The sequence below is a fragment of the Rana temporaria genome, chromosome 8 (genome assembly GCF_905171775.1).
Source record: "Rana temporaria chromosome 8, aRanTem1.1, whole genome shotgun sequence".
NCBI classification, from domain to species: Eukaryota; Metazoa; Chordata; class Amphibia; order Anura; family Ranidae; genus Rana; species Rana temporaria.
This window is the reverse complement of record NC_053496.1, coordinates 157,487,302-157,509,175: the sequence shown is the minus strand read 5'-3', so window position 1 is coordinate 157,509,175 and position 21,874 is coordinate 157,487,302. Positions and strand designations below refer to the sequence as shown.

General features: G+C 41.6%; 13 non-coding genes across 13 annotated transcripts; all 13 read right to left on the bottom strand.

Annotated features, from left to right (window-relative positions):
• Positions 1-96: 96 nt before the first annotated feature.
• Positions 97-167, bottom strand: TRNAG-CCC. Its single transcript has one exon. It is a non-coding gene; the product is annotated as a tRNA-Gly (tRNA).
• Positions 168-1,264: 1,097 nt separating this feature from the next.
• TRNAG-CCC lies at positions 1,265-1,335 on the bottom strand. Its single transcript has one exon. It is a non-coding gene; the product is annotated as a tRNA-Gly (tRNA).
• A 1,095-nt stretch (positions 1,336-2,430) lies between these two features.
• On the bottom strand, positions 2,431-2,501 carry TRNAG-CCC. The gene has a single exon. It is a non-coding gene; the product is annotated as a tRNA-Gly (tRNA).
• Positions 2,502-9,526: 7,025 nt separating this feature from the next.
• Positions 9,527-9,597, bottom strand: TRNAG-CCC. The gene has a single exon. It is a non-coding gene; the product is annotated as a tRNA-Gly (tRNA).
• A 1,094-nt stretch (positions 9,598-10,691) lies between these two features.
• On the bottom strand, positions 10,692-10,762 carry TRNAG-CCC. Its single transcript has one exon. It is a non-coding gene; the product is annotated as a tRNA-Gly (tRNA).
• A 1,081-nt stretch (positions 10,763-11,843) lies between these two features.
• TRNAG-CCC lies at positions 11,844-11,914 on the bottom strand. The gene has a single exon. It is a non-coding gene; the product is annotated as a tRNA-Gly (tRNA).
• A 1,095-nt stretch (positions 11,915-13,009) lies between these two features.
• On the bottom strand, positions 13,010-13,080 carry TRNAG-CCC. Its single transcript has one exon. It is a non-coding gene; the product is annotated as a tRNA-Gly (tRNA).
• Positions 13,081-14,176: 1,096 nt separating this feature from the next.
• On the bottom strand, positions 14,177-14,247 carry TRNAG-CCC. Its single transcript has one exon. It is a non-coding gene; the product is annotated as a tRNA-Gly (tRNA).
• Positions 14,248-15,341: 1,094 nt separating this feature from the next.
• Positions 15,342-15,412, bottom strand: TRNAG-CCC. The gene has a single exon. It is a non-coding gene; the product is annotated as a tRNA-Gly (tRNA).
• Positions 15,413-16,493: 1,081 nt separating this feature from the next.
• Positions 16,494-16,564, bottom strand: TRNAG-CCC. Its single transcript has one exon. It is a non-coding gene; the product is annotated as a tRNA-Gly (tRNA).
• A 2,261-nt stretch (positions 16,565-18,825) lies between these two features.
• Positions 18,826-18,896, bottom strand: TRNAG-CCC. The gene has a single exon. It is a non-coding gene; the product is annotated as a tRNA-Gly (tRNA).
• A 1,081-nt stretch (positions 18,897-19,977) lies between these two features.
• Positions 19,978-20,048, bottom strand: TRNAG-CCC. The gene has a single exon. It is a non-coding gene; the product is annotated as a tRNA-Gly (tRNA).
• A 1,095-nt stretch (positions 20,049-21,143) lies between these two features.
• Positions 21,144-21,214, bottom strand: TRNAG-CCC. The gene has a single exon. It is a non-coding gene; the product is annotated as a tRNA-Gly (tRNA).
• Positions 21,215-21,874: the final 660 nt, after the last annotated feature.

Genomic DNA, 21,874 nt, shown 5'->3' with positions numbered 1-21,874 from the left:
CATTATAACCAAACACACACAAGGCTTTTTAGGTTTGATTTTCAAAGGTTCTTCAAGTTTTGTAATTCAAGCAAGCTATGTTTAAAACAGCAGCTATGCGCCAGCCGGGACTCGAACCCGGGTCGCAAGAATGGGAATCTTGCATGATACCCCTACACTACTGGCGCCTTCTGTGTTTTCCAGACTAAGCTCAGATCCTGATGCCTCAATATCCAGACCTTTCTCTACAGGGTAGCATTCCCTTAAATGTAAAGTTTTAATTGAATGCAATTTCTGATGAAAACATAGGGAAGTTGCTCTTTTCAATGCTGTGAACCATGACCAGATACATGGGTTTTTGCAAAACAGCTAGTGCATTCCGGGACGGAATTTCAAAGTTTCACAAATAAAACCCTCTTTCTGGAGAGAATATTTGTAAATTGAATACCTTGCCGTTTATCTACTCAGCGGTTCTCTGGGTATTGTTTACTTTTGCTCTAATGCATGCCCTTTGGTCAGTTTCAGATCCTTCAGCCCTGTCAATTATTCCTGAGTTTAAGAGGCTTGATTTTTTGCGCTAGACTGATTGCAATCCTATCGAGAAATATCTGGAAACTGGCATTGAAATTTCAGATGGTTAGGGCATCTTTGATCTGTTCTTGAAACAACAATCTTCAAAAACTAAAAACAAAAAGTGGGATGTTAAGAATAAAAGGCCATTTGAGCAGCCGGGACTTCAATCCAAACGACTGGAATGGCACTCTTGCATGGCACCTCTAAAGTACTAGTTTCCCTTTGGTGTCTCCCCACAAGCGTGTTGTCTGAAAGATTATTATCTTCTGGAATCAATCACACTATGCAGTTTCCCAGGTTTACCTCTGGGTAACATTTCAGCCGAAATATTTTCGGACTTAGAAATCATATACTCGGTCTTTGCAGTGACTCTAGCCGTATCCCCAGAAATTAGATTGTACATTCCTGCAAACATGTTGTCAGGCCTGATGTTAGGTTAAAGAATGAACAGCTTTTAAGGACGCAATTAAAGAAAGTGTATTTTTTTTAAAGCATATGGTTATATTTTTTCCCTTTGTGAAAGTCGTTTACAAATGCAATTGCTTCATGAACTGATGACGTTTTTTTTATGGAGATAGAGTGAATCCAGAGCTAAGGTTTAGGAACTGGAAATCGACATTATAACCAAACACACACAAGGCTTTTTAGGTTTGATTTTCAAAGGTTCTTCAAGTTTTGTAATTCAAGCAAGCTATGTTTAAAACCGCAGCTATGCGCCAGCCGGGACTCGAACCCAGGTCGCAAGAATGGGAATCTTGCATGATACCCCTACACTACTGGCGCCTTCTGTGTTTTCCAGACTAAGCTCAGGTCCTGATGCCTCAATATCCAGACCTTTCTCTACAGGGTAGCATTCCCTTAAATGTAAAGTTTTAATTGAATGCAATTTCTGATGAAAACATAGGGTAGTTGCTCTTTTCAATGCTGTGAACCATGACCAGATGCATGGGTTTTTGCAAAACAGCTAGTGCATTCCGGGACGGAATTTCAAAGTTTCACAAATAAAACCCTCTTTCTGGAGAGAATATTTGTAAATTGAATACCTTGCCGTTTATCTACTCAGCGGTTCTCTGGGTATCGTTTACTTTTGCTCTAATGCATGCCCTTTGGTCAGTTTCAGATCCTTCAGCCCTGTCAATTATTCCTGAGTTTAAGAGGCTTGATTTTTGCGCTAGACTGATTGCAATCCTATCGAGAAATATCTGGAAACTGGCATTGAAATTTAAGATGGTTAGGGCATCTTTGATCTGTTCTTGAAACAACAATCTTCAAAAACTAAAAACAAAAAGTGGGATGTTAAGAATAAAAGGCCATTTGAGCAGCCGGGACTTCAATCCAAACGACTGGAATGGCACTCTTGCATGGCACCTCTAAAGTACTAGTTTCCCTTTGGTGTCTCCCCACAAGCGCGTTGTCTGAAAGATTATTATCTTCTGGAATCAATCACACTATGCAGTTTCCCAGGTTTACCTCTGGGTAACATTTCAGCCGAAATATTTTCGGACTTAGAAATCATATACTCGGTCTTTGCAGTGACTCTAGCCGTATCCCCAGAAATGAGATTGTACATTCCTGCAAACATGTTGTCAGGCCTGATGTTAGGTTAAAGAATGAACAGCTTTTAAGGACGCAATTAAAGGAAGTGTATTTTTTTTAAAGCATATGGTTATATTTTTTCCCTTTGTGAAAGTCGTTTACAAATGCAATTGCTTCATGAACTGATGACGTTTTTTTATGGGGATAGAGTGAATCCAGAGCTAAGGTTTAGGAACTGGAAATCGACATTATAACCAAACACACACAAGGCTTTTTAGGTTTGATTTTCAAAGGTTCTTCAAGTTTTGTAATTCAAGCAAGCTATGTTTAAAACAGCAGCTATGCGCCAGCCGGGACTCGAACCCGGGTCGCAAGAATGGGAATCTTGCATGATACCCCTACACTACTGGCGCCTTCTGTGTTTTCCAGACTAAGCTCAGATCCTGATGCCTCAATATCCAGACCTTTCTCTACAGGGTAGCATTCCCTTAAATGTAAAGTTTTAATTGAATGCAATTTCTGATGAAAACATAGGGAAGTTGCTCTTTTCAATGCTGTGAACCATGACCAGATACATGGGTTTTTGCAAAACAGCTAGTGCATTCCGGGACGGAATTTCAAAGTTTCACAAATAAAACCCTCTTTCTGGAGGGGCGTGGCTTAGCGGCGCGAGTGAATGGCTGCTTGATCCCGCAGCTCCGCAGAAAACCCAGCTACAGCGGCTATATAACCACCCCAAACAGGGTCGCAAGTGTTCCTCCTCACTCCCGCAACACACGGGGATCTTGACAGCGATGTCCAAGCGGAGGAAGGAGTTTAAACTTCCTCGGAAACTCACGGAGTATTATCCCCCCTCCAGCCTCCACAGCAGACAAGATGGCGCGGGCGGGACCCAGGATGACAGAGCGCGGCTCTCCCTCCTCCAGCCTGACCAGCCGTACCAGCTGCTCTCAGGGACGATCTCCCCCACAGGCAATAACGGTGAGTCCTCTCCCCCTAACTCACCCTCCACAGCCAGCCCTGCCAAATCAAGGCTGAGAACGGAAGGACCAGAGCACGGTCAGGGCAGCACAGCCTCCTGTCTCTTCTCTCTCCCTCAGCAACCATCCACGCTGGACTCATTCCCTGCTTCAGACCAGCCACTGTCAGAACAGACAATGAAGAATATGCTGTTGTCTCTGAGGCAGACTCTGTACACTGATCTATCTACAGCTGTATCCTCACTGTCTGTCTCTGTGCAACAGCATGACCAGAGTATTAACACTTTGGATACCAGAGTGGATGAGCTGTACACAGCTCACAATGAAATGGTGGATGCAGTCACTGACCATGAGGACGAGCTCCAAATAATCCGCCTCAAGTTAGCAGACCTCGAGGACCGCGCTCGCCGAAACAATATAAAATTCCGCAATATACCGGAATCGGTCCAACCACCTGATTTGACAAAGTTCTTGCAATCCTTCATGCGCACAATAATTCCTGAGCTGACTGATCGCGATCTGGAGATTGACAGAGCACACCGTCTCCCTAAACCCCCCCATCTGCCACCATCTGCACCTAGAGATGTTCTAGCCCGCATCCATTTTTTCACGGTCAAGGACCGCATTATGTATGCTGCAAAACGCATGGCTAGGCTCCCCGAACCCTTCTCCTCTATAAATCTCTATGCCGATCTCTCCAAAGCGACTATGGAAAATCGCAGGCAGCTCGCAACCATCACTAAAGCCCTCCAGAATCACAAAATCCCCTACAAATGGGGATTTCCCACCAAACTACTCATCACTCACCAAAGCAAGACCTATGCCGTGAGGACCCTCTCTTCAGGCCTCCAACTCCTGAAAGATTGGCACATTATACCAGGGGACACCCCAGACCCCAATGTCCGCGCCACATCCCAAATGGATACAGGAGGAACCTACCAACAAATCTGAACGTATCCCCAAAACCCTGTTTCTCATAAGCTACGCAATGCTGGGTACCTGCAGTACCGCTCATTTGTTACCGCTTGCCTGGACTATTCGTTGTAGACTCACCCGAATCGTGGTAGTCTGCCTGCCCTCGTGCAAATACACTCTCAGCAGTAGATACTGCCCATTGAGTTCCTAAGTTCCCTCCTTAGGTGCTCTTCCTTTTTACTCACCCCCAGACCCACCCTAGTACCAGCTTCACAGAGGATTTAGATTTCCTACCAATCCACCCGCATCAGTAGACACTTGTGCTCGGTGCTAGCTGCCTCAATATGGCCTTCAAAATTTGCTCCATAAATGCAAGGGGCCTGAATACCCCCCAAAAGCGGTCTGCACTTCTCAGAGAAGCCAAGACGCAAAATGCAGATATTGTCTTAGTGCAGGAAACGCACTTCGCCATTAACAAAACCCCCCAGTTCAAACTCAAGAACTTTAGTCAGATATTTCTCGCCTCAAGCCCAAAGAAAAGAAATGGGGTCATGACTGCCATCCGTGACTCCCTACACTTCAAACTACACCAAACCCTTGCGGACCCGCAAGGTCGCTACTTGATACTGATATGTGACATCAACCGTATTACATACACTTTAGTCAACATCTATGGACCGAATACTCACCAAACTCGCTTCTGCAAACGTTTATACAGAAAAGTATCGGGTATCAAAAGGGGCAAAGTTCTAATAGGAGGCGACTTCAATATAATTGGAGATTTGGACATGGACACTAAATCATCTTCTCGATACCGACGACCTACGCTGAACCCATTTCTTCGAGCAAATGGCCTTTACGACATCTGGAGATGCCACCACGGCTCAGAACGAGACTTTTCCTACTTCTCACCTTCTCAATTGTCATACTCCCGCATTGATTTTTTTCTGACTGATAAACTGACACTTCAAGAGATTACAGATTCAACAATTGGAACAATTGCGTGGTCAGACCACGCGCCGATCACCGTTACGGTGGGAGAGCGGATAACAGGCCCTTCTCGCATCTGGAGGCTCAACACCTCTCTCCTCGCGGACCAGAGTACTGTCCAAAAAATTGCTGATGAACAACGTTCATTTTTTGAACTCAATGATCAACCAGATATTAACCGTGCTGTTCTTTGGTCTACATACAAAGTGTACATGCGGGGCGTTCTTATTAAATTGTATAGTAAAATTAAAAGACAGAGGACGCAGCAAATTGGAGAGATAATATCCCAAATTGACCAACTAGAAAAGCACAACAAACAAAATCCGTCCCATGCTAATACCGATAAAATTCTCACCTACAGATCAAAACTTCGCTCCATACTGCTTTACAAATTTGAAGCCAACCTCAAAATTAGCAAAGCAAATTTTTATGCACTAGGGAATAAAGCCAATGCTTTACTTGCCCGACAAGTCAAAACCCAAAGAACTAAAAGCAAAATAGAAACCTTACTCCATCCTACCACAAAAAATGTACTGACTAACCCCCAGGATATTGCCAACGCCTTTGGGGATTATTACTCCTCCCTCTACAATCTAGCCACAGACCCCTCTACCCCTCAGCCCACAGACCTCCTCATCCAAGACTTCCTGTCGTCGGTTAACCTCCCAACTGTTACCTCAGATCAGCTGCAGCAGCTGTCACGACCCTTTACGGAAGATGAAACTCTCGATGCAATCAGATCACTTCCATGCAACAAATCTCCAGGCGAAGATGGATTCGTCAATGAGTATTACAAACAATTTGCTGACATTCTCTCTCCCCATCTTACCAATCTCTTCAATTCTGCTGCTTCCTCTGGCTCCTTGCCACTGGACATGCTGCGCTCTACGATTACTACCATACCTAAACCAGATAAAGACCCCACCTCCACGACCAACTATAGGCCTATATCTCTTCTTAACACTGACATCAAACTACTAGCTAAAGTTATAGCATCCAGGCTAATCCCCTACTTGACAGCCCTGATCCACCCAGATCAAGCTGGTTTTGTACCTGATAGACAAGCTCCAGATGCGACGAGAAAAGTTATTGACTTAATCCACCGGGCCTCCCAGACAACCGTGCCTTCTCTGCTCCTTTCCCTGGATGCAGAGAAGGCATTTGACAGAGTGCACTGGGGATTCCTGAAAGCAGTGCTCTCAAAATTTGGTATCATAGGCTGGTTTCAGGCGGCGATACTCTCTCTATACTCCAACCCATCAGCCAGAGTCCTAACTGAAGGTATGCTATCTAAACCCTTTGGGATCTCCAATGGCACACGACAAGGCTGTCCCCTCTCCCCAATTATATTTGCTCTCCTAATGGAGCCCCTAGCATTCAAAATTAGATCTGACCAACGAATTTCGGGTATTTTCTCCAATGGTACAGATCACAAAATCAGTTTGTTCGCAGACGATATCGTCCTTATAGTCTCCAACCCGAACCAATCATTGCAGGCGATCCAAGAAATTCTCCACCAGTTCAGCTCGGTGTCTTTTTACAAACTCAACGCCAACAAATCCCTAATTCTTCCATTGAACCTCTCTAAACAAGAGGAATCATCCCTAAAACAGAAGCTTCCCTACACCTGGGCGACTCAGGCTATTCCTTACTTAGGAACTAACCTATCTCCACACCCACACCAACTTTATGACCTAAACTATAGAGCGCTCCAAAAACAACTTCCCCAACTGCTCAACCAAATGAGAGCTTCTGGCCTCTCTACATTGGCAAGAATAGCTGCCTTCAAAATGATGATCCTGCCCAAACTCATATATCTATTCCGCACAGTAGTATTACCTGTACCTCAGTCTTTCTTCACCTCTGTACAAGGGCAACTCACAAAGTTTATATGGAACGGGAAACCTCCTAGGTGTGCTAACCATATCTTAACAAGACACCGTAACCAGGGCGGAGTGGGGCTTCCTCACATCCAAACCTATTACTACGCCTCTATCCTGGACCAACTATACTACTGGTGGCACCCCTCTACCAACAAACTTTGGTCGGGGATAGAATCCCCGAACCACTCAACTCACACCCCATCAGACATCCTTCTTCTCATTACTGCGGGCTCCCCAATACCTACATCTTCTTCCTCTCTACCAGTGAAAGCATCACTTCTGGCCTGGAAGAAAGTCACATACGACACTCCCCCCAATCAACCCACACATTCCTCTCCTGTCCCTCTTAGAGCACTTATGGGCCAAATCCCGGATCTCAGAATCCAGCACTGGCATACCTATGGAATCAATTCTCTACTAGACCTCACATCCCAAACGTCGCTGAAAACATTCAAGGATCTCCAAAAAGACTTCCATCTCCCAGACGCTGAAGCGTACACTTATGTACGAATCAGCCATTTCCTCAAAACTGCGAAACTCTCGCCGTCTGTCTCCATACCTGAAACACTTCATAGATTTTACTCTCAACCCATGTACCCCAAACATGGCATATCCACTTTATACTCAGTCCTAGTGGACCAACGTCCCTTCACCCAAATCAACACCCTGTCAAAATGGAAAACAGAACTTAACCTCACTGTAGCTCCACCCATGTGGCAGAAAGCCTTCAAATACACCTACGCGGCATCTCACTGCTCCAACCATTGGGAAGCCTATCAAAAAACCCTACATAGATGGTATCTAACACCCTATAGACTGTCCAAAATATACGCCAATTTGCCTCCTGCGTGTTGGAGGAACTGTGGCAGTATGGGCACAATTGCGCACCTCCTCTGGTTTTGCAGATCCCTTAGCTCCTATTGGAGACAAATCTTCTCACTAATCGCCTCCATAACGCACAGCCCTGTTCAACCCTCCCCTTCACTAGCTTTACTCCATTTGGGCATAGACAAATTCCCCCCTAAATTCCGAGACATAATCATACATCTCTTACTGGCGGCAAAAGTGAACATCACTAGAAAATGGAAATCTACCGAACCCCCCACTCTAAAGTCGACACTAGTTGATCTTAACTACCAATGTGAAATGGAAAAAATAGTAGCCAAGAAAAACCTAGTCATGGACAAATTCCTTTACATATGGTCCACTTGGCTGTCCCACCCCAATTGTACTGTACAAGTTTAATGACCTAAGTTAACTGTTGAAATGTACTCTCCTGATTTATTGCTGGTACCTCCCTCTGTTCCCATCTCCCCCCCTCCCTGGAGTGAATCTCTTCATTACTACCTTCAAGAAGACACACCTATATGTCTTGATGTTGACTTTGCCTATTTTTCCATTGTTAAAAGTTGTCTTCCTTGTTAACTGTTACTATACTCCAGTTGGAACATCAGTCAAGCTTCTGCATGTAAGCTAAATGTATTTCAAAACACAAAACCCAATAAAATACTTGATCGTAAAAACAAATGCAAAACTAGTGAAAAACAGTCAGAAAAGATGAGTAGAGAAAAAAATGTCAGTGGCCTCCACCTATAATACCATTCCAGTTTTGGAGGTCATCTCAGTGTTGCCCATCTAGTGCACCTGTTATTAGCCATTTTCTGCTGCTTTTGTTTAATGAATTTACAACCCCCTCTGCTACTTAACCGATCAGATCAAAATCCCATGAGTTTAATTGATGCTCTACTCTGATTAAAAAGTGTTTCTTTTTTTTTTAAAAAAAAAAAAAAAAAAAAAACCCTCTTTCTGGAGAGAATATTTGTAAATTGAATACCTTGCCGTTTATCTACTCAGCGGTTCTCTGGGTATTGTTTACTTTTGCTCTAATGCATGCCCTTTGGTCAGTTTCAGATCCTTCAGCCCTGTCAATTATTCCTGAGTTTAAGAGGCTTGATTTTTTGCGCTAGACTGATTGCAATCCTATCGAGAAATATCTGGAAACTGGCATTGAAATTTCAGATGGTTAGGGCATCTTTGATCTGTTCTTGAAACAACAATCTTCAAAAACTAAAAACAAAAAGTGGGATGTTAAGAATAAAAGGCCATTTGAGCAGCCGGGACTTCAATCCAAACGACTGGAATGGCACTCTTGCATGGCACCTCTAAAGTACTAGTTTCCCTTTGGTGTCTCCCCACAAGCGTGTTGTCTGAAAGATTATTATCTTCTGGAATCAATCACACTATGCAGTTTCCCAGGTTTACCTCTGGGTAACATTTCAGCCGAAATATTTTCGGACTTAGAAATCATATACTCGGTCTTTGCAGTGACTCTAGCCGTATCCCCAGAAATTAGATTGTACATTCCTGCAAACATGTTGTCAGGCCTGATGTTAGGTTAAAGAATGAACAGCTTTTAAGGACGCAATTAAAGAAAGTGTATTTTTTTTAAAGCATATGGTTATATTTTTTCCCTTTGTGAAAGTCGTTTACAAATGCAATTGCTTCATGAACTGATGACGTTTTTTTATGGAGATAGAGTGAATCCAGAGCTAAGGTTTAGGAACTGGAAATCGACATTATAACCAAACACACACAAGGCTTTTTAGGTTTGATTTTCAAAGGTTCTTCAAGTTTTGTAATTCAAGCAAGCTATGTTTAAAACCGCAGCTATGCGCCAGCCGGGACTCGAACCCAGGTCGCAAGAATGGGAATCTTGCATGATACCCCTACACTACTGGCGCCTTCTGTGTTTCCAGACTAAGCTCAGGTCCTGATGCCTCAATATCCAGACCTTTCTCTACAGGGTAGCATTCCCTTAAATGTAAAGTTTTAATTGAATGCAATTTCTGATGAAAACATAGGGAAGTTGCTCTTTTCAATGCTGTGAACCATGACCAGATGCATGGGTTTTTGCAAAACAGCTAGTGCATTCCGGGACGGAATTTCAAAGTTTCACAAATAAAACCCTCTTTCTGGAGAGAATATTTGTAAATTGAATACCTTGCCGTTTATCTACTCAGCGGTTCTCTGGGTATCGTTTACTTTTGCTCTAATGCATGCCCTTTGGTCAGTTTCAGATCCTTCAGCCCTGTCAATTATTCCTGAGTTTAAGAGGCTTGATTTTTGCTCTAGACTGATTGCAATCCTATCGAGAAATATCTGGAAACTGGCATTGAAATTTAAGATGGTTAGGGCATCTTTGATCTGTTCTTGAAACAACAATCTTCAAAAACTAAAAACAAAAAGTGGGATGTTAAGAATAAAAGGCCATTTGAGCAGCCGGGACTTCAATCCAAACGACTGGAATGGCACTCTTGCATGGCACCTCAAAAGTACTAGTTTCCCTTTGGTGTCTCCCCACAAGCGCGTTGTCTGAAAGATTATTATCTTCTGGAATCAATCACACTATGCAGTTTCCCAGGTTTACCTCTGGGTAACATTTCAGCCGAAATATTTTCGGACTTAGAAATCATATACTCGGTCTTTGCAGTGACTCTAGCCGTATCCCCAGAAATGAGATTGTACATTCCTGCAAACATGTTGTCAGGCCTGATGTTAGGTTAAAGAATGAACAGCTTTTAAGGACGCAATTAAAGGAAGTGTATTTTTTTTAAAGCATATGGTTATATTTTTTCCCTTTGTGAAAGTCGTTTACAAATGCAATTGCTTCATGAACTGATGACGTTTTTTTATGGGGATAGAGTGAATCCAGAGCTAAGGTTTAGGAACTGGAAATCGACATTATAACCAAACACACACAAGGCTTTTTAGGTTTGATTTTCAAAGGTTCTTCAAGTTTTGTAATTCAAGCAAGCTATGTTTAAAACCGCAGTTATGCGCCAGCCGGGACTCGAACCCGGGTCGCAAGAATGGGAATCTTGCATGATGCCCCTACACTACTAGCGCCTTCTGTGTTTTCCATACTAAGCTCAGGTCCTGATGCCTCAATATCCAGACCTTTCTCTACAGGGTAGCATTCCCTTAAATGTAAAGTATTAATTGAATGCAATTTCTGATGAAAACATAGGGAAGTTGCTCTTTTCAATGCTGTGAACCATGACCAGATGCATGGGTTTTTGCAAAACAGCTAGTGCATTCCGGGACGGAATTTCAAAGTTTCACAAATAAAACCCTCTTTCTGGAGAGAATATTTGTAAATTGAATACCTTGCCGTTTATCTACTCAGCGGTTCTCTGGGTATCGTTTACTTTTGCTCTAATGCATGCCCTTTGGTCAGTTTCAGATCCTTCAGCCCTGTCAATTATTCCTGAGTTTTGCGCTAGACTGATTGCAATCCTATCGAGAAATATCTGGAAACTGGCATTGAAATTTCAGATGGTTAGGGCATCTTTGATCTGTTCTTGAAACAACAATCTTCAAAAACTAAAAACAAAAAGTGGGATGTTAAGAATAAAAGGCCATTTGAGCAGCCGGGACTTCAATCCAAACGACTGGAATGGCACTCTTGCATGGCACCTCTAAAGTACTAGTTTCCCTTTGGTGTCTCCCCACAAGCGTGTTGTCTGAAAGATTATTATCTTCTGGAATCAATCACACTATGCAGTTTCCCAGGTTTACCTCTGGGTAACATTTCAGCCGAAATATTTTCGGACTTAGAAATCATATACTCGGTCTTTGCAGTGACTCTAGCCGTATCCCCAGAAATGAGATTGTACATTCCTGCAAACATGTTGTCAGGCCTGATGTTAGGTTAAAGAATGAACAGCTTTTAAGGACGCAATTAAAGGAAGTGTATTTTTTTTAAAGCATATGGTTATATTTTTTCCCTTTGTGAAAGTCGTTTTTCAAATGCAATTGCTTCATGAACTGATGACGTTTTTTTATGGGGATAGAGTGAATCCAGAGCTAAGGTTTAGGAACTGGAAATCGACATTATAACCAAACACACACAAGGCTTTTTAGGTTTGATTTTCAAAGGTTCTTCAAGTTTTGTAATTCAAGCAAGCTATGTTTAAAACAGCGGCTATGCGCCAGCCGGGACTCGAACCCGGGTCGCAAGAATGGGAATCTTGCATGATACCCCTACACTACTGGCACCTTCTGTGTTTTCCAAACTAAGCTCAGGTCCTGATGCCTTAATATCCAGACCTTTCTCTACAGGGTAGCATTCCCTTAAATGTAAAGTTTTAATTGAATGCAATTTCTGATGAAAACATAGGGAAGTTGCTCTTTTCAATGCTGTGAACCATGACCAGATGCATGGGTTTTTGCAAAACAGCTAGTGCATTCCGGGACGGAATTTCAAAGTTTCACAAATAAAACCCTCTTTCTGGAGAGAATATTTGTAAATTGAATACCTTGCCGTTTATCTACTCAGCGGTTCTCTGGGTATCGTTTACTTTTGCTCTAATGCATGCCCTTTGGTCAGTTTCAGATCCTTCAGCCCTGTCAATTATTCCTGAGTTTAAGAGGCTTGATTTTTGCGCTAGACTGATTGCAATCCTATCGAGAAATATCTGGAAACTGGCATTGAAATTTAAGATGGTTAGGGCATCTTTGATCTGTTCTTGAAACAACAATCTTCAAAAACTAAAAACAAAAAGTGGGATGTTAAGAATAAAAGGCCATTTGAGCAGCCGGGACTTCAATCCAAACGACTGGAATGGCACTCTTGCATGGCACCTCTAAAGTACTAGTTTCCCTTTGGTGTCTCCACACAAGCGCGTTGTCTGAAAGATTATTATCTTCTGGAATCAATCACACTTTGCAGTTTCCCAGGTTTACCTCTGGGTAACATTTCAGCCGAAATATTTTCGGACTTAGAAATCATATACTCGGTCTTTGCAGTGACTCTAGCCGTATCCCCAGAAATGAGATTGTACATTCCTGCAAACATGTTGTCAGGCCTGATGTTAGGTTAAAGAATGAACAGCTTTTAAGGACGCAATTAAAGGAAGTGTATTTTTTTTAAAGCATATGGTTATATTTTTTCCCTTTGTGAAAGTCGTTTACAAATGCAATTGCTTCATGAACTGATGACGTTTTTTTATGGGGATAGAGTGAATCCAGAGCTAAGGTTTAGGAACTGGAAATCGACATTATAACCAAACACACACAAGGCTTTTTAGGTTTGATTTTCAAAGGTTCTTCAAGTTTTGTAATTCAAGCAAGCTATGTTTAAAACAGCAGCTATGCGCCAGCCGGGACTCGAACCCGGGTCGCAAGAATGGGAATCTTGCATGATACCCCTACACTACTGGCGCCTTCTGTGTTTTTCAGACTAAGCTCAGATCCTGATGCCTCAATATCCAGACCTTTCTCTACAGGGTAGCATTCCCTTAAATGTAAAGTTTTAATTGAATGCAATTTCTGATGAAAACATAGGGAAGTTGCTCTTTTCAATGCTGTGAACCATGACCAGATACATGGGTTTTTGCAAAACAGCTAGTGCATTCCGGGACGGAATTTCAAAGTTTCACAAATAAAACCCTCTTTCTGGAGAGAATATTTGTAAATTGAATACCTTGCCGTTTATCTACTCAGCGGTTCTCTGGGTATTGTTTACTTTTGCTCTAATGCATGCCCTTTGGTCAGTTTCAGATCCTTCAGCCCTGTCAATTATTCCTGAGTTTAAGAGGCTTGATTTTTTGCGCTAGACTGATTGCAATCCTATCGAGAAATATCTGGAAACTGGCATTGAAATTTAAGATGGTTAGGGCATCTTTGATCTGTTCTTGAAACAACAATCTTCAAAAACTAAAAACAAAAAGTGGGATGTTAAGAATAAAAGGCCATTTGAGCAGCCGGGACTTCAATCCAAACGACTGGAATGGCACTCTTGCATGGCACCTCTAAAGTACTAGTTTCCCTTTGGTGTCTCCACACAAGCGCGTTGTCTGAAAGATTATTATCTTCTGGAATCAATCACACTTTGCAGTTTCCCAGGTTTACCTCTGGGTAACATTTCAGCCGAAATATTTTCGGACTTAGAAATCATATACTCGGTCTTTGCAGTGACTCTAGCCGTATCCCCAGAAATTAGATTGTACATTCCTGCAAACATGTTGTCAGGCCTGATGTTAGGTTAAAGAATGAACAGCTTTTAAGGACGCAATTAAAGAAAGTGTATTTTTTTTAAAGCATATGGTTATATTTTTTCCCTTTGTGAAAGTCGTTTACAAATGCAATTGCTTCATGAACTGATGACGTTTTTTTATGGAGATAGAGTGAATCCAGAGCTAAGGTTTAGGAACTGGAAATCGACATTATAACCAAACACACACAAGGCTTTTTAGGTTTGATTTTCAAAGGTTCTTCAAGTTTTGTAATTCAAGCAAGCTATGTTTAAAACAGCAGCTATGCGCCAGCCGGGACTCGAACCCAGGTCGCAAGAATGGGAATCTTGCATGATACCCCTACACTACTGGCGCCTTCTGTGTTTCCAGACTAAGCTCAGGTCCTGATGCCTCAATATCCAGACCTTTCTCTACAGGGTAGCATTCCCTTAAATGTAAAGTTTTAATTGAATGCAATTTCTGATGAAAACATAGGGAAGTTGCTCTTTTCAATGCTGTGAACCATGACCAGATGCATGGGTTTTTGCAAAACAGCTAGTGCATTCCGGGACGGAATTTCAAAGTTTCACAAATAAAACCCTCTTTCTGGAGAGAATATTTGTAAATTGAATACCTTGCCGTTTATCTACTCAGCGGTTCTCTGGGTATCGTTTACTTTTGCTCTAATGCATGCCCTTTGGTCAGTTTCAGATCCTTCAGCCCTGTCAATTATTCCTGAGTTTAAGAGGCTTGATTTTTGCGCTAGACTGATTGCAATCCTATCGAGAAATATCTGGAAACTGGCATTGAAATTTAAGATGGTTAGGGCATCTTTGATCTGTTCTTGAAACAACAATCTTCAAAAACTAAAAACAAAAAGTGGGATGTTAAGAATAAAAGGCCATTTGAGCAGCCGGGACTTCAATCCAAACGACTGGAATGGCACTCTTGCATGGCACCTCAAAAGTACTAGTTTCCCTTTGGTGTCTCCCCACAAGCGCGTTGTCTGAAAGATTATTATCTTCTGGAATCAATCACACTATGCAGTTTCCCAGGTTTACCTCTGGGTAACATTTCAGCCGAAATATTTTCGGACTTAGAAATCATATACTCGGTCTTTGCAGTGACTCTAGCCGTATCCCCAGAAATGAGATTGTACATTCCTGCAAACATGTTGTCAGGCCTGATGTTAGGTTAAAGAATGAACAGCTTTTAAGGACGCAATTAAAGGAAGTGTATTTTTTTTAAAGCATATGGTTATATTTTTTCCCTTTGTGAAAGTTGTTTACAAATGCAATTGCTTCATGAACTGATGACGTTTTTTTATGGGGATAGAGTGAATCCAGAGCTAAGGTTTAGGAACTGGAAATCGACATTATAACCAAACACACACAAGGCTTTTTAGGTTTGATTTTCAAAGGTTCTTCAAGTTTTGTAATTCAAGCAAGCTATGTTTAAAACCGCAGTTATGCGCCAGCCGGGACTCGAACCCGGGTCGCAAGAATGGGAATCTTGCATGATGCCCCTACACTACTAGCGCCTTCTGTGTTTTCCATACTAAGCTCAGGTCCTGATGCCTCAATATCCAGACCTTTCTCTACAGGGTAGCATTCCCTTAAATGTAAAGTATTAATTGAATGCAATTTCTGATGAAAACATAGGGAAGTTGCTCTTTTCAATGCTGTGAACCATGACCAGATGCATGGGTTTTTGCAAAACAGCTAGTGCATTCCGGGACGGAATTTCAAAGTTTCACAAATAAAACCCTCTTTCTGGAGAGAATATTTGTAAATTGAATACCTTGCCGTTTATCTACTCAGCGGTTCTCTGGGTATCGTTTACTTTTGCTCTAATGCATGCCCTTTGGTCAGTTTCAGATCCTTCAGCCCTGTCAATTATTCCTGAGTTTTGCGCTAGACTGATTGCAATCCTATCGAGAAATATCTGGAAACTGGCATTGAAATTTAAGATGGTTAGGGCATCTTTGATCTGTTCTTGAAACAACAATCTTCAAAAACTAAAAACAAAAAGTGGGATGTTAAGAATAAAAGGCCATTTGAGCAGCCGGGACTTCAATCCAAACGACTGGAATGGCACTCTTGCATGGCACCTCTAAAGTACTAGTTTCCCTTTGGTGTCTCCCCACAAGCGCGTTGTCTGAAAGATTATTATCTTCTGGAATCAATCACACTATGCAGTTTCCCAGGTTTACCTCTGGGTAACATTTCAGCCGAAATATTTTCGGACTTAGAAATCATATACTCGGTCTTTGCAGTGACTCTAGCCGTATCCCCAGAAATGAGATTGTACATTCCTGCAAACATGTTGTCAGGCCTGATGTTAGGTTAAAGAATGAACAGCTTTTAAGGACGCAATTAAAGGAAGTGTATTTTTTTTAAAGCATATGGTTATATTTTTTCCCTTTGTGAAAGTCGTTTTTCAAATGCAATTGCTTCATGAACTGATGACGTTTTTTTATGGGGATAGAGTGAATCCAGAGCTAAGGTTTAGGAACTGGAAATCGACATTATAACCAAACACACACAAGGCTTTTTAGGTTTGATTTTCAAAGGTTCTTCAAGTTTTGTAATTCAAGCAAGCTATGTTTAAAACAGCGGCTATGCGCCAGCCGGGACTCGAACCCGGGTCGCAAGAATGGGAATCTTGCATGATACCCCTACACTACTGGCACCTTCTGTGTTTTCCAAACTAAGCTCAGGTCCTGATGCCTTAATATCCAGACCTTTCTCTACAGGGTAGCATTCCCTTAAATGTAAAGTTTTAATTGAATGCAATTTCTGATGAAAACATAGGGAAGTTGCTCTTTTCAATGCTGTGAACCATGACCAGATGCATGGGTTTTTGCAAAACAGCTAGTGCATTCCGGGACGGAATTTCAAAGTTTCACAAATAAAACCCTCTTTCTGGAGAGAATATTTGTAAATTGAATACCTTGCCGTTTATCTACTCAGCGGTTCTCTGGGTATCGTTTACTTTTGCTCTAATGCATGCCCTTTGGTCAGTTTCAGATCCTTCAGCCCTGTCAATTATTCCTGAGTTTAAGAGGCTTGATTTTTGCGCTAGACTGATTGCAATCCTATCGAGAAATATCTGGAAACTGGCATTGAAATTTAAGATGGTTAGGGCATCTTTGATCTGTTCTTGAAACAACAATCTTCAAAAACTAAAAACAAAAAGTGGGATGTTAAGAATAAAAGGCCATTTGAGCAGCCGGGACTTCAATCCAAACGACTGGAATGGCACTCTTGCATGGCACCTCAAAAGTACTAGTTTCCCTTTGGTGTCTCCCCACAAGCGCGTTGTCTGAAAGATTATTATCTTCTGGAATCAATCACACTATGCAGTTTCCCAGGTTTACCTCTGGGTAACATTTCAGCCGAAATATTTTCGGACTTAGAAATCATATACTCGGTCTTTGCAGTGACTCTAGCCGTATCCCCAGAAATGAGATTGTACATTCCTGCAAACATGTTGTCAGGCCTGATGTTAGGTTAAAGAATGAACAGCTTTTAAGGACGCAATTAAAGGAAGTGTATTTTTTTTAAAGCATATGGTTATATTTTTTCCCTTTGTGAAAGTCGTTTACAAATGCAATTGCTTCATGAACTGATGACGTTTTTTTATGGGGATAGAGTGAATCCAGAGCTAAGGTTTAGGAACTGGAAATCGACATTATAACCAAACACACACAAGGCTTTTTAGGTTTGATTTTCAAAGGTTCTTCAAGTTTTGTAATTCAAGCAAGCTATGTTTAAAACCGCAGTTATGCGCCAGCCGGGACACGAACCCGGGTCGCAAGAATGGGAATCTTGCATGATGCCCCTACACTACTAGCGCCTTCTGTGTTTTCCATACTAAGCTCAGGTCCTGATGCCTCAATATCCAGACCTTTCTCTACAGGGTAGCATTCCCTTAAATGTAAAGTTTTAATTGAATGCAATTTCTGATGAAAACATAGGGAAGTTGCTCTTTTCAATGCTGTGAACCATGACCAGATGCATGGGTTTTTGCAAAACAGCTAGTGCATTCCGGGACGGAATTTCAAAGTTTCACAAATAAAACCCTCTTTCTGGAGAGAATATTTGTAAATTGAATACCTTGCCGTTTATCTACTCAGCGGTTCTCTGGGTATCGTTTACTTTTGCTCTAATGCATGCCCTTTGGTCAGTTTCAGATCCTTCAGCCCTGTCAATTATTCCTGAGTTTAAGAGGCTTGATTTTTGCGCTAGACTGATTGCAATCCTATCGAGAAATATCTGGAAACTGGCATTGAAATTTAAGATGGTTAGGGCATCTTTGATCTGTTCTTGAAACAACAATCTTCAAAAACTAAAAACAAAAAGTGGGATGTTAAGAATAAAAGGCCATTTGAGCAGCCGGGACTTCAATCCAAACGACTGGAATGGCACTCTTGCATGGCACCTCAAAAGTACTAGTTTCCCTTTGGTGTCTCCCCACAAGCGCGTTGTCTGAAAGATTATTATCTTCTGGAATCAATCACACTATGCAGTTTCCCAGGTTTACCTCTGGGTAACATTTCAGCCGAAATATTTTCGGACTTAGAAATCATATACTCGGTCTTTGCAGTGACTCTAGCCGTATCCCCAGAAATGAGATTGTACATTCCTGCAAACATGTTGTCAGGCCTGATGTTAGGTTAAAGAATGAACAGCTTTTAAGGACGCAATTAAAGGAAGTGTATTTTTTTTAAAGCATATGGTTATATTTTTTCCCTTTGTGAAAGTCGTTTACAAATGCAATTGCTTCATGAACTGATGACGTTTTTTTATGGGGATAGAGTGAATCCAGAGCTAAGGTTTAGGAACTGGAAATCGACATTATAACCAAACACACACAAGGCTTTTAAGGTTTGATTTTCAAAGGTTCTTCAAGTTTTGTAATTCAAGCAAGCTATGTTTAAAACCGCAGTTATGCGCCAGCCGGGACTCGAACCCGGGTCGCAAGAATGGGAATCTTGCATGATGCCCCTACACTACTAGCGCCTTCTGTGTTTTCCATACTAAGCTCAGGTCCTGATGCCTCAATATCCAGACCTTTCTCTACAGGGTAGCATTCCCTTAAATGTAAAGTATTAATTGAATGCAATTTCTGATGAAAACATAGGGAAGTTGCTCTTTTCAATGCTGTGAACCATGACCAGATGCATGGGTTTTTGCAAAACAGCTAGTGCATTCCGGGACGGAATTTCAAAGTTTCACAAATAAAACCCTCTTTCTGGAGAGAATATTTGTAAATTGAATACCTTGCCGTTTATCTACTCAGCGGTTCTCTGGGTATCGTTTACTTTTGCTCTAATGCATGCCCTTTGGTCAGTTTCAGATCCTTCAGCCCTGTCAATTATTCCTGAGTTTTGCGCTAGACTGATTGCAATCCTATCGAGAAATATCTGGAAACTGGCATTGAAATTTAAGATGGTTAGGGCATCTTTGATCTGTTCTTGAAACAACAATCTTCAAAAACTAAAAACAAAAAGTGGGATGTTAAGAATAAAAGGCCATTTGAGCAGCCGGGACTTCAATCCAAACGACTGGAATGGCACTCTTGCATGGCACCTCTAAAGTACTAGTTTCCCTTTGGTGTCTCCACACAAGCGCGTTGTCTGAAAGATTATTATCTTCTGGAATCAATCACACTTTGCAGTTTCCCAGGTTTACCTCTGGGTAACATTTCAGCTGAAATATTTTCAGACTTAGAAATCATATACTCGGTCTTTGCAGTGACTCTAGCCGTATCCCCAGAAATGAGATTGTACATTCCTGCAAACATGTTGTCAGGCCTGATGTTAGGTTAAAGAATGAACAGCTTTTAAGGACGCAATTAAAGGAAGTGTATTTTTTTTAAAGCATATGGTTATATTTTTTCCCTTTGTGAAAGTCGTTTTTCAAATGCAATTGCTTCATGAACTGATGACGTTTTTTTATGGGGATAGAGTGAATCCAGAGCTAAGGTTTAGGAACTGGAAATCGACATTATAACCAAACACACACAAGGCTTTTTAGGTTTGATTTTCAAAGGTTCTTCAAGTTTTGTAATTCAAGCAAGCTATGTTTAAAACAGCGGCTATGCGCCAGCCGGGACTCGAACCCGGGTCGCAAGAATGGGAATCTTGCATGATACCCCTACACTACTGGCGCCTTCTGTGTTTTCCAAACTAAGCTCAGGTCCTGATGCCTTAATATCCAGACCTTTCTCTACAGGGTAGCATTCCCTTAAATGTAAAGTTTTAATTGAATGCAATTTCTGATGAAAACATAGGGAAGTTGCTCTTTTCAATGCTGTGAACCATGACCAGATGCATGGGTTTTTGCAAAACAGCTAGTGCATTCCGGGACGGAATTTCAAAGTTTCACAAATAAAACCCTCTTTCTGGAGAGAATATTTGTAAATTGAATACCTTGCCGTTTATCTACTCAGCGGTTCTCTGGGTATCGTTTACTTTTGCTCTAATGCATGCCCTTTGGTCAGTTTCAGATCCTTCAGCCCTGTCAATTATTCCTGAGTTTAAGAGGCTTGATTTTTGCGCTAGACTGATTGCAATCCTATCGAGAAATATCTGGAAACTGGCATTGAAATTTAAGATGGTTAGGGCATCTTTGATCTGTTCTTGAAACAACAATCTTCAAAAACTAAAAACAAAAAGTGGGATGTTAAGAATAAAAGGCCATTTGAGCAGCCGGGACTTCAATCCAAACGACTGGAATGGCACTCTTGCATGGCACCTCTAAAGTACTAGTTTCCCTTTGGTGTCTCCACACAAGCGCGTTGTCTGAAAGATTATTATCTTCTGGAATCAATCACACTATGCAGTTTCCCAGGTTTACCTCTGGGTAACATTTCAGCCGAAATATTTTCGGACTTAGAAATCATATACTCGGTCTTTGCAGTGACTCTAGCCGTATCCCCAGAAATGAGATTGTACATTCCTGCAAACATGTTGTCAGGCCTGATGTTAGGTTAAAGAATGAACAGCTTTTAAGGACGCAATTAAAGGAAGTGTATTTTTTTTAAAGCATATGGTTATATTTTTTCCCTTTGTGAAAGTCGTTTACAAATGCAATTGCTTCATGAACTGATGACGTTTTTTTATGGGGATAGAGTGAATCCAGAGCTAAGGTTTAGGAACTGGAAATCGACATTATAACCAAACACACACAAGGCTTTTTAGGTTTGATTTTCAAAGGTTCTTCAAGTTTTGTAATTCAAGCAAGCTATGTTTAAAACCGCAGCTATGCGCCAGCCGGGACTCGAACCCGGGTCGCAAGAATGGGAATCTTGCATGATGCCCCTACACTACTAGCGCCTTCTGTGTTTTCCATACTAAGCTCAGGTCCTGATGCCTCAATATCCAGACCTTTCTCTACAGGGTAGCATTCCCTTAAATGTAAAGTATTAATTGAATGCAATTTCTGATGAAAACATAGGGAAGTTGCTCTTTTCAATGCTGTGAACCATGACCAGATGCATGGGTTTTTGCAAAACAGCTAGTGCATTCCGGGACGGAATTTCAAAGTTTCACAAATAAAACCCTCTTTCTGGAGAGAATATTTGTAAATTGAATACCTTGCCGTTTATCTACTCAGCGGTTCTCTGGGTATCGTTTACTTTTGCTCTAATGCATGCCCTTTGGTCAGTTTCAGATCCTTCAGCCCTGTCAATTATTCCTGAGTTTAAGAGGCTTGATTTTTGCGCTAGACTGATTGCAATCCTATCGAGAAATATCTGGAAACTGGCATTGAAATTTAAGATGGTTAGGGCATCTTTGATCTGTTCTTGAAACAACAATCTTCAAAAACTAAAAACAAAAAGTGGGATGTTAAGAATAAAAGGCCATTTGAGCAGCCGGGACTTCAATCCAAACGACTGGAATGGCACTCTTGCATGGCACCTCTAAAGTACTAGTTTCCCTTTGGTGTCTCCACACAAGCGCGTTGTCTGAAAGATTATTATCTTCTGGAATCAA